Genomic DNA, 10,881 nt, shown 5'->3' with positions numbered 1-10,881 from the left:
ATGTGCCCAACACTGTGAAACCCCACCTCTACTAAAAATATAAAAATTAGCCAGGCATAGTGGCAGGCACCTATAAACCCAGTTACTAGGGAGGCTGAGGCAGGAGAATCACTTGAACCAGGAGGCGGAGGTTGCAGTGAGCAGAGATCACACCAATGCACTCCAGACTGGGTGACAGAGCAAGACTGTCTCAAAACAATAAAATAAAACCTGCCCCTGGAACAGCCCTTGTTTAGTTCACGTGCTCTGAGACAGATTGACAGGGGAGAGACCTCAAGCTGCAAACCACAGGGAGAACCTGGAAGATCTTATTTTCCTGCCTCCTAATAGACTCTGGATTGGTCGGAGATCAGGTATAAGGCTATGCCTGCAGGTGGGGCCTAAAGGTTCCTGTGGTGAAAAGAAGAGCCAACTGATATCAAGAATGAGGGTCTGACCAAGCTGATGATTAAGGCTAATTCTGCAGACTTGTAGTGCAGTAAGGGAAATGAAATATTACTGAGAAAAGTACAACAAGGCATTATATCAGTATCTCTCACATGTGGTCGAGTCCAGCTATGAGGGAGTAGCCCAACCACTACCCTCACCAAAAAAAACAAAAAAAAAAAAAAAAAAAAAAAAAAAAAAAAAAAAAAAAAAAAAAAAAAAAAAAAAAAACAAAAAAAAACAAAAAAAAAACGGCTGAAAAGCAACAGAAAGCTGCCAAGATAGCTAGAACTTGAGAGTAGTTTATTTAGGTGATTGTGATTATTATGGTGATCTTTTTGCACAATACCTTACCTCTAAAGTCTTGTGGCAATTCTTGATGCAGGGCCAACAGCTGAGAAGGCATTAAGTAGCTTTAGACAATTTGATGGGTCTGAGAAGTTAAAAGTTTAGTTTGAAGTTGCCAGAGAAAAGAGGGGTGCAAAAATGTGAGCCCAAAATCAGCATCAGATTTCAAGTTATTTACTTATTAAATTGTACAAGAGGCTCGGAAGTCAAACAGAAAGTGGGTGAAAGGCAAAGCGGAGTTTCACGCAACCTCATGACGTTATGGAGACAAAACCTAAGTTCAGAACTTGTCAAGGAGGACCTCAAAAATATCCCAGGCCCCTAGCTGGGATTCTTTACATCTTAGGAGTAGGGTGAGCCAGAGCTAGATGAACCTTCTCAGAGACAGCAAACCAGTCAGGGAGGCAGCATGATCCCAACTGGATTGGCGTGATCTGCCTCTGGCTCCCTGAAAGAGAAGGTAAATCCTCTCTGGAGGGAGAAAACATCATGCAGAGCCTGTGCAATGATTCAGGTACAATGTTAGGCATTCACTAAAAAAATTGCCAGGCATAGCAAGAAACAAGACTAAAAGAAAAATCAGACAACAGACAACTCCAGATACTGGAGTAATTGGGCACACTAAAATAACTGATTAATATGCTTAAGAAAATCACAAGAGTTTGCTCAAAAATTGGAATTTGTTAAAAGAGAATAGAATGAAAATTATGAAGATGAAAAGTACAACTAAAATTAGAACTCAGGAGATGGGTTTAACAGCAAGCAGTGCAAAGCTGAAGAAGGGATTGGTGTGCTGGAAGACAGGTGAGTTGAAAATACGCAGACTACATCTAGGCACCTTCCAGGCAAACTGAGAAAAATCAAGGCCAGGTGCAGTGGCTCACGCCTGCAACCCTAGTACTTTGGGAGGCCAAGGCAGGCAGATCACTTGAGACCAGGAGTTTGAGACCAGGCTGGCAACATGGTAGAACCCCAACTCTACTAAAAATACAAAAGTTAGCCAGATGTGGTGGCACACTCCTGTAATCCCAGCCATTTGGTGGGAGGCTGAGGCAGGAGAACCACTTGAACTAGGGAGGCAAAGGTTGCAGTGAGCTGAGATTGTGCCACTGCACTCCAGACAGAGCAAAACTCTGTCTCAAAAAAAAATAAAATAAAATAAAATCAAACACAAAGATTTTAAGAGCTACAAGAGAAAAGAGACATTTTCTTCAAAGGAGCAGAAAAAGACTAAGCACTGACTTTTCTAATGAAAGACAGAGGCATAAGAAACTGACCATTTTTTAAGTACTTAAATTAACAATCTAGACTTATATACATAGTGAATATACCCTTCAAATCAAAGGTGAAATAAAGACATCTCCAGACAGAGAATTTGTCAGCAGCACATTTGCACAGAAGGAAATATTAAAAAGTTTTAATTCTTCATAAAGAAAGAAAATTATCCAGAAGGAAGCACAGAAAGAGGTAGGAAGGAATGAAGAGCAATGGAAAGGGTGAATCTAAATGAGTATTAACTTGTAAAACAATAACAATGTTTTAATTAGAAGGTAGAAAAATTGGCTGGGCACAGTGGCTTACACCTGTAATTCCATTACTTTGGGAGGCTGGGGGGTGGATCACCTGAGGTCAGGAGTTTGAGACCAGCCTGACCAACATGGTGAAACCCCACCTCTACTAAATACAAAAAACTAGCTGGGCATGGTGGTGGGCGCCTATAATCCCAGCTACTTGGGAGACTGAGGCAGGAGAATTGCTTGAACCCGGGAGGCAGAGGTTGCAGTGAGCTGGGTTGCATTACTGCACTTCAGCCTGGGTGACAAGAGCAAAACTCTGTCACAAAAAGAAGGAGGAGGAGGAGGAGAAGGAGAAGGAGAGGAGAAGAAAAATTTATATACAAGAATAATTGCACAAAGCAGGGGCCAAGGTATTTGTGTTATAAGGTCTTCGCATCATCTGGGAAGTGAAATAAGTATATATTCTCAGTAGACTGTAATAAGACAAGAATGCCTGGTGTAATCTTTAGGCTCACTGGTGAAAGAATGAATCACTAACAAACTAATAGACTGGAGAAAATGGAATAATAAAAAATCCTTTATATATCCAAAAGAAGGCAAGAAAGATGAGAAAAAGGAACATAAAACATGGAGAAATAAAACAGTTAAAGTAAGTCCAAATACACCAGTAATTATATAAAAATTAAAAGACAAAGATAGCTTGACTAATTATATATAGTTTACCAAAAAAAAAAAAAAAAATCCTTAAATATAAAGAAACAGAAAGACCAAGCAAGAGGATGAAAAATATGCCATGAAAAATATAACCAAAAGACAAATGGGATAGTTACATTGTCATATAAGACAAAGTACACTTAAAGTCAAAAAGCATTACTAGAGTTAAGGACATCTGCTATTGATTAAAAGGCTCATCTACCAGGAATATAATTCTAAATTTGTGTATATACAATAACATAATCTTGAAATACATGAAGCATAGTATGACAGAATGTCAAAGTGAAGTAAATGAGCTCATAATCATAGAGTACCCCTCCATGCTCTTGCCAGGTCTGCCAATACAAGGCTGCTCTTTTCTCAGGCCATTTCTCTATAGGGTTGAGTTTGTAGCACGTAACCTTGAGGGATGAGGTTACATCTCCCTCTGGGGCAAAGAGCAGGCTTGCTTTATGCTTGCTATAAAAGTGGTGCATTGCCCATTATTCTTCTCATATAACACAACCCACTGAGCACTCAGGCATTCAGCTGGACCCTCCACTTTACCTCTGAAGGGCTTGGGGAGAAAGAGGAACTGACACAGCAAACATGCTGACATTCATGCTACTTACTGTGCTGAGTGAGTCTTCTGCATATCACCCAAGAGTCTTATGCCTTCTGCCAGCAATGCATAGCTTATTAGCTTGTAAGTAAGTACAATCAAATCCCAAGCCTAACAATATGTTGCTTACAACAGAATAATCCTAAATACAAAGACACAGAAAGGTTATGTAAGAGTGGAAAAAATATGTCATTCAAAAAGCAACCAAAAGAAGGTTGGTGAAGCAATACTAATATAAGACAAATTAGATTTTAAAATGAGAAGCATATTGAGAGTTAAAGACAGACAGTGGTAAATAATAATAAAGTCTATCCAGCAGGAAGGTATAATTCTGTTTGTATGTTTTAATAACACAGCCTCAAAATACGCAAGACAAATTTGATGGAACTAAAAATAGAAATAAACCTGTAATTACACTGAGATTTTTTTTTTAACACACATCTCTCAGTAACTGGTAGAACAAGCAAACAAAAAAATAAAACCCCACAAAACATGAGGGGATAGAAGGGATTTGAACAAAATGATTAACAAACTTGACCTAATTTTTATATATACCTAAGTACTACAGAATATACAGCACGATCTTTTCAAGTGTTAGTGAAACATGTAGTGTAAAAGTCATTATAAGTTTAAAAGGATTATCATAATACAGCCTAGGTTCTCTGACCTCAGTAGAGAAGCTAGAGCTGGTTTTTTTTTTGTTGTCGTTTGTTTATTTGTTTTGAGACACAGTCTTCCTCTGTTGCCCAGGCTAAATTGCAGTGGCACCATCATGGCTCACAGCAGCCTCAACCTCCCTAGACTCAGGTGATCCTCCTACCTCAGCCTCCCAAGTAGCTGGGACTACAGGTGTGTGCCACCATGCCTGGCTAATTTTTTATATTTTTTGCAGAGACAAAGTTTTGCCATGTTGCCCAGGCTGATTTCACACTCCTGGGCTCAGGCACTCTGGCCACCTCAGCCTCCCAAAGTGCTAGGATATAAGCATGAGCCACTGCACCCAGCTAAAGCTAGAAACTAATAACAAAAAGAAGAAAAACACAAAAATGCTTAGAAATTAAATAATCTACTTATTAAAAAGTATTTTTGTTGAGGTGAAACTCACATAAAATTAACCAATTTAAAGTGAATAATAACATGAAATTTAAAATTTTTCATTTTAAGTGAACAATTTAGTGGCATTTAGTGCATTCCCGATGTTGTGCAACCATCATCTCCATTATGTTCTAAAATATTTTCAGTGAAAATGAAAAAACATAAGCTAAAAACGAAATCACAATGGAAATTAGGAAACATTTTGAACAGAATGTTAATGAAAATGTGATACAGGATGTGTAGGATATAGCTAATACTGTGCTATGAACATATTATACATTACTTTTGCCAATATACATCTGAAAATTCAGCTTTATAATGGAAAAGTTCCTAGGATAACACAACTTACCAAAACCAACACAAGAAGAAATAGTGTAGTCTTACATTATTAAATACATTGAATCTGAAATTTAAAATCTTCCCACAAAGAAATCTAGCCTTAGCTTGCTTCACTGTTGAATTTTTCCAAGTGTTTAAAGAAGAAATATTATCAATTTTATAAAAAACACTTCCAGTGAATAAAAATAGAGTACTCAAAACAAAACAAAACAAAACAAAACAACAACAAAAAAACCCTTCTGCCTATAATCCTAGCACTTTGGACTTTGGGAGGCCGAGGCAGGCAGACTGCTCGAGCCCAGGAGTTCGAGACCAGCCTGGGCAACATGGTGAAACCCTGTCTCTACAAAAGATACAAAAATTAACCAGGCATGTTGGTGTGCACCTGTAGTCCCAGCTACTTGGAAAGCTAATGTGGGAGGATCACCTGAGCCCATGAGGTAGAGGTTGCAGTAAGCCAAAATTTCACCACTGTTCTACAGCTTGGGCCACAGAATGAGACCCTGTCTCAAAGAAAAAAAAAAAGTACTTTCCAATTCAATTTGTGAAGTCACTCTAATGTTGATATCTAACCTGACAAGTAAGGTAAAATAGACCAATCTTTCTCATAAATGCAAGAATTCTAAACAAAATACTAGCAAATGTAATATAGTATTTATAAAAAAGATTAGGATTATAAGGTTAATTTCATATTTGCAAAAAACAATGTCAACTTCTGCTTCTGTTCATCCCACTATAATCAATTAAAGCTGGACAAAATACATGAAGCCACTATTTTCAGACATTGAACAAAAGACTGCATAGTTCTGTGATCCTGGAGAGAAAGAAAAGGAACAACGTTAGCACTGTGATTGCCCTGGCTTTTGCCTAGAGGCAATTTTTGAAGAGCAGCACTGTTTGCCTTTACTTAGGGAGAACCTATGTAGAAGCCCAGCAGTCCCACTGAATTTAAGAGACAGAAGCTTGGGAAGGCTGTGCTGGATAGAATTTGTAAGGAGGAGACAGGGTTTCTCCATGTTGGTTAGGCTGATCTTGAACTCCCAACCTCAGGTGATCCACCCGCCTCAGCCTCCCAAAGTGCTGGGATTACAGGCATGAGCCACCGTGCCAGGCCGGATGGCCTTTTGAATAAATAGTACTTGGTTGATCTGCTGAACCCTACTTCACATCATTCAGAGAAATGTATTGAAGAAGGCAAACACAACAAGTACATTGTGTATGATTCAATTTATGTAAAGATAAAAAACAGGCAAAGCTAATTGTGATAGAAGATAGGACCTTAGAGATCATCCAGGCTGACTTCTGGTTTCAAAGTGGCAGTGTAGAAGCAAGCTGTTTTTATTCCCTTTTGTAGAAAACCAAAAACAAATATGCACTAAGATTATCACAAGAAATATTTTAGAACTCAAATATGAAGAGAGATAGTTCTTGGGGCCACAGAGGAGTGGAAAAACACTGAGAAGATTGTAAGAGAGTAAGACTCCCCTTTCTTCTGGGCAGCAAGTCCACAGAAAATTTCCCGCCCAACTCATTTGTTTCTATGGTGGAGAAAGTGAGATCGATGTGGACAACCAGTTTTCTTATGATGTTGGGTTTCCTGGCAGGGGACCTGTCCCTCTCTTAATTTGCAGGGAACATCTTGAATGCCTGAAGAGAGAAATATCCCTGAGGACAGGCAGAGACAAAGGGGGAAGATGGGATTACCATACCCAGCCCTGGAAATTGTGCTCCGTAACTCTGCCAAAGGAGATGTCAAATCAGAGTGGCTGCTCAGCAGCACCATGCTGTAGGAGATCCGTCCCACAGATTCCCTGAGCAAAACCCCTAGCCAACCTTCCTACACAGCCAGGACATTCCTTTTGGAATCTCTCCCATTCAGGAAGAGCTGTGCTCCAAGTGTTTACTAGAGCCAAGGTGAAATCCGGGCTTAAGTCACTACGTACAGCTGAAAAGTGGGCAGTGACCTGGTGGTAAAGAATCTGTACCCAAATACATTCAATAAACACCAAAACAAGTTAGGCAGAGAAGGAATAGATAACTAATCTTTCAATGCAAAGACATAGATGTACATCCACAAGAAACAGCAGCAAAAAGGGAACTATGATCTTCCCAAACAAACAAAGCAAGGAATCAGTGACCGACCCTAACAAAAAGGCAATAAATGAACTTTTTGAACAAGAACTCAAAATAGTGGTTTAAGGAAACTCAGTGATTTCTAAGCTAACACACAAAAGCAATTCAGAAATTTATCAGAAAAATTCAATGAAGAGGCTGAAGTAACACAAAAAATCACATAGAAATTTTTCAAACTGAGAAATATTGCTAAACTGGACAGTTCGTTAGATGTTCTCAACAGCAAAATGGATCAAGTGGAGGAAAGAATCAGATGGAAGACAGGCTATTTGAAAACACACAGTCAGAGGAGACAAATGAAAAATGAATGAAAAGTAATAAAGATCACCTATAAACTATGGAAAATTACCTCAAAAGGTCAAACCTAAGAATTTTGGTGTTCAAGAGGGAATTGAGCAAGAGAAAAGGGTAGAAAGCTTATTCAAATAAATAACAAAACTTGCAAAAACTTGAGAAAGATATAAATATCCAAGTACAGGAAGGCTGGAGAACATCAAACATATTTGAACAAATAAGAGTACCCCAAGGCATATAATAATCAAACTCTCAAAGGTCAAGGACAAAGACAGAATCATAAAAGTAGCAAGAGAAAGGAAGCAAGTAACATATCAAGGAGCTCCAATGCATCTGGCAACAAACTTCTCAATGGAAAGCATACAGGCCAGAAGTTACAAAACAGTCAGAAAATAGACAACAGTAGTAAGTCCTTATATATCAATAATTATAAAAAATGTTAATGGACAAAATTCTTCAATTAAAAGCTAAGGAGTGTCTGAATGGACAAAGAAGCCCCAACCATATGCTGTTTACCAAGAAAACCACTTCAACTACAAAGACACATTTAGATTGAAAGTGAAAGAGTGGAAAAAGATATTTCATGCAACTAGAAACAATAAAAAAGGGAGTAGCTATATTTATATCAGACAAAATAGACTACAAATCAAAGACTGTAAAAAAAGACACAGAAGGTCACTAATGATTCAGGGGTTAATTCAGCAAGAGGATATAACAATTATAAATATCTATGCAACAAACACCAAAGCTCTCAAGCATATAAAGCAAACATTAACAGATTTGAAGGGAGAATGAAGGGAGAAACAGACTGCAATTCAATAATGAAAGGGGACTTTAACATTCCACTCTCAGTAATGGACAGATTATGTAGACAGAAAATCAACAAAAAACACCAGAGTACAGTTAAACTATACATTAGACCTAATAGGCCTAACTGACATTTACAGAACATTTCACCCAATTGCTGCAGGATATACATTCTTTTCATGGAACATTATTTAGAATAGACTACATCTTATGACACAAAACAACGTTGAACAAATTAAAAAAAATAGAATTCATATCAAATATCTTTTCTGACCACAATGGAATAAAACTAAACATTAATAACAAGAGGAACTTCAGAAACTTCACAAACACATGGAAACTAAACAACATGCCCTCCAATGACCCAAGGGTCAATAAAGACTTGAAGAAGGAAATTTAAAATGTCTTGAAACAAATGGAAATGGAAATAAAACACACCAAAATCTATGGGATATAGCTGAAGTAGTACTAAGAGGGAAGCTTATAGCAATCAACACCTGTATCAAAAAAGTATAAAGACTTCAAATAAATAACCCAATTATGCACCTCAAGGAATTAGAAAAGCTAGAACAAGCCAAACCCAAAATTAGTAGAAGAAATAATAAATGTTAGAGCAGAAATAAATGAAATTAAGACTAAAAAACAATACAGACCAACAAAATGAAAAGTTGGTCTTTTTAGAAAGACAAATAAAATTGACAAACCTTTGGCTGGACTAGAAAAAAGACGCTCTCCTATTGTCTTTGTTTTTTTAAAAAATAAATGTGTATGTCACAAAATGTATCAAATGTATTCTTCAGGATCCAAAAATGCCTACTAATACATAGTATGTCCTGCTTCATTGCCACATGCTGCTAATCAAGGAACTCTTCATAGCTGATACCTTTAATCTGCTATAAAGGCACTGAGACATGATGGAAAAATCTTACAGGTATATGTGGAACATTGATCTCCACTGAGCAAAAACAATCTAACCAGAAAGCTTTAATGCCTGTCAACTAATGTTGAAGCTTAAATTCTGGGAGTGAGATATGTTGCAGGGCTGAAGGAATGGATAATTAATATCTCTCCTTCTCCCTCTCCCTCTCCTTTAACAGAATCTATACCAACCTCCTCATAAACCTCCTCAAGGGCAGCCATGTCCTCATGGGCCTCAGAAAACTCTTCTACTCCTTCACTAATGTACTGGTGAACAAAGGCATGGTTGGCATACACCAGGTCAAAACTTACGGTCCAAGTGAGCCCAGGCCTCAGCCAGGACTGTGGTATTGCTTAGCACGCACACAGCTCTCTGTACCTTGGCCAGGTCACTGGGTACCACCTTGGGAAGCTGGTGATTAATGCCAACCTTGAAACCAGTAGGACACCAATCCAGGGTCTTGATGGTGGTAACGGCAGCATTGACATCTTTGGGATGATACCACAATGCAACAGGCAGGAAGCCATCATTTGCTATGGTGAGGGTCACATTTCATCACCTGGTTGGCTGGCTCAAATCAAGCATTGGTGATCTCTGCTACAGAAAGCTGCTCGTGATAGGCTTTCTTAGCAAAGATAACAGGGGCATATGTGGCCAGAAAAAAGTGGATGTGGGGATAGGCACCAAGCTGGTCTGGAATTCTGTCAGATGACCATTCAGGGAGCCATCGACTCTGAGGGAAGCAGTGATAGAAGGCATAATCTGAATAAGGCAGTTAAAGTTAGTGTAGGTTGGGCACTCAATATTGAGGTTTCTATGGCAGATGTCTACCACAATGGCACACTAAGAGCGCTCCAAGGTGGTGTGGGTAGTGAGGATGGAGTTATAGGGCTCAACGATAGCTGTGGAAAGCTGAATAAATGAATTCCAGCTTGGACTTCTTGCCATAATGAACAGAGAGGCATTCTATCAGCAGGGAGGTAAACCCAGAACAAGTTCCCCCAACAAAGCTGTGGAAAACCAAGAAGCCCTAAAGACTTGTGCACTGGTTGGCCAGTTTGAGAATTTGGTCCAACATGAAGCCAATGATATCCTTGCCAATGGCATAGTGCCCTTGGACATACTTATTGGCAGCATCTTCCTTGTCTGTATGAGCTGCTCAAGGTGGAAGAGCTGGTGGTAGATGGCAATGTGAACTCTGTCAATGAATATGGGCTCCAGGTCTTCAAACACTGCCCTGGGCATTTACTTGCCACCACCTGTCTCACTGAAGATGTCAAAGAAGTCATCTCCCCCAGTGGTCTTGTCACTTGGTATCGGGCCATCAGGCTGGATGCCTTCTTCCAGGCAGCAGAGGTCTGAGCAGGGATTATCAATCTGGACATTAGCCTGGCGAACGTGGATGGAGATGTGCTCATGCACTGTGGCTAGGGATTAAAAGGCAAAGGCAACAGAAGCAGACAAGTCCTAGTTACTTTTCCTGAGAAGCTAAGAGTCGAGGTAACACACTCAGAAGTCACACTTGTTTTTTTTGTCTTCTATTTCTGAGACAGAGTCTCGCTCTGTTGCCCAGGCTGGAGTGCAGTGGCATGATCTTAGCTCACTGAAACTTCTGCCTCCCAGGTTCAAGCGATTCTCTTGCCTCAGCCTCCTGAATAGCTGGGACTACAGGCATGTGCCACTATGCC

At 39.2% G+C, this 10,881-nt stretch overlaps 1 pseudogene; it reads right to left on the bottom strand.

Annotated features, from left to right (window-relative positions):
• Window positions 1-6,080: 6,080 nt before the first annotated feature.
• On the bottom strand, window positions 6,081-10,800 carry LOC108311888 (annotated as a pseudogene).
• Window positions 10,801-10,881: the final 81 nt, after the last annotated feature.

Source organism: Cebus imitator, unplaced genomic scaffold (assembly GCF_001604975.1).
Source record: "Cebus imitator isolate Cc_AM_T3 unplaced genomic scaffold, Cebus_imitator-1.0 Scaffold119, whole genome shotgun sequence".
In the NCBI taxonomy this organism is placed as follows: domain Eukaryota; kingdom Metazoa; phylum Chordata; class Mammalia; order Primates; family Cebidae; genus Cebus; species Cebus imitator.
Note: the sequence above shows the minus strand (reverse complement) of the source record. Positions and strands in the feature narration are given on the sequence as shown.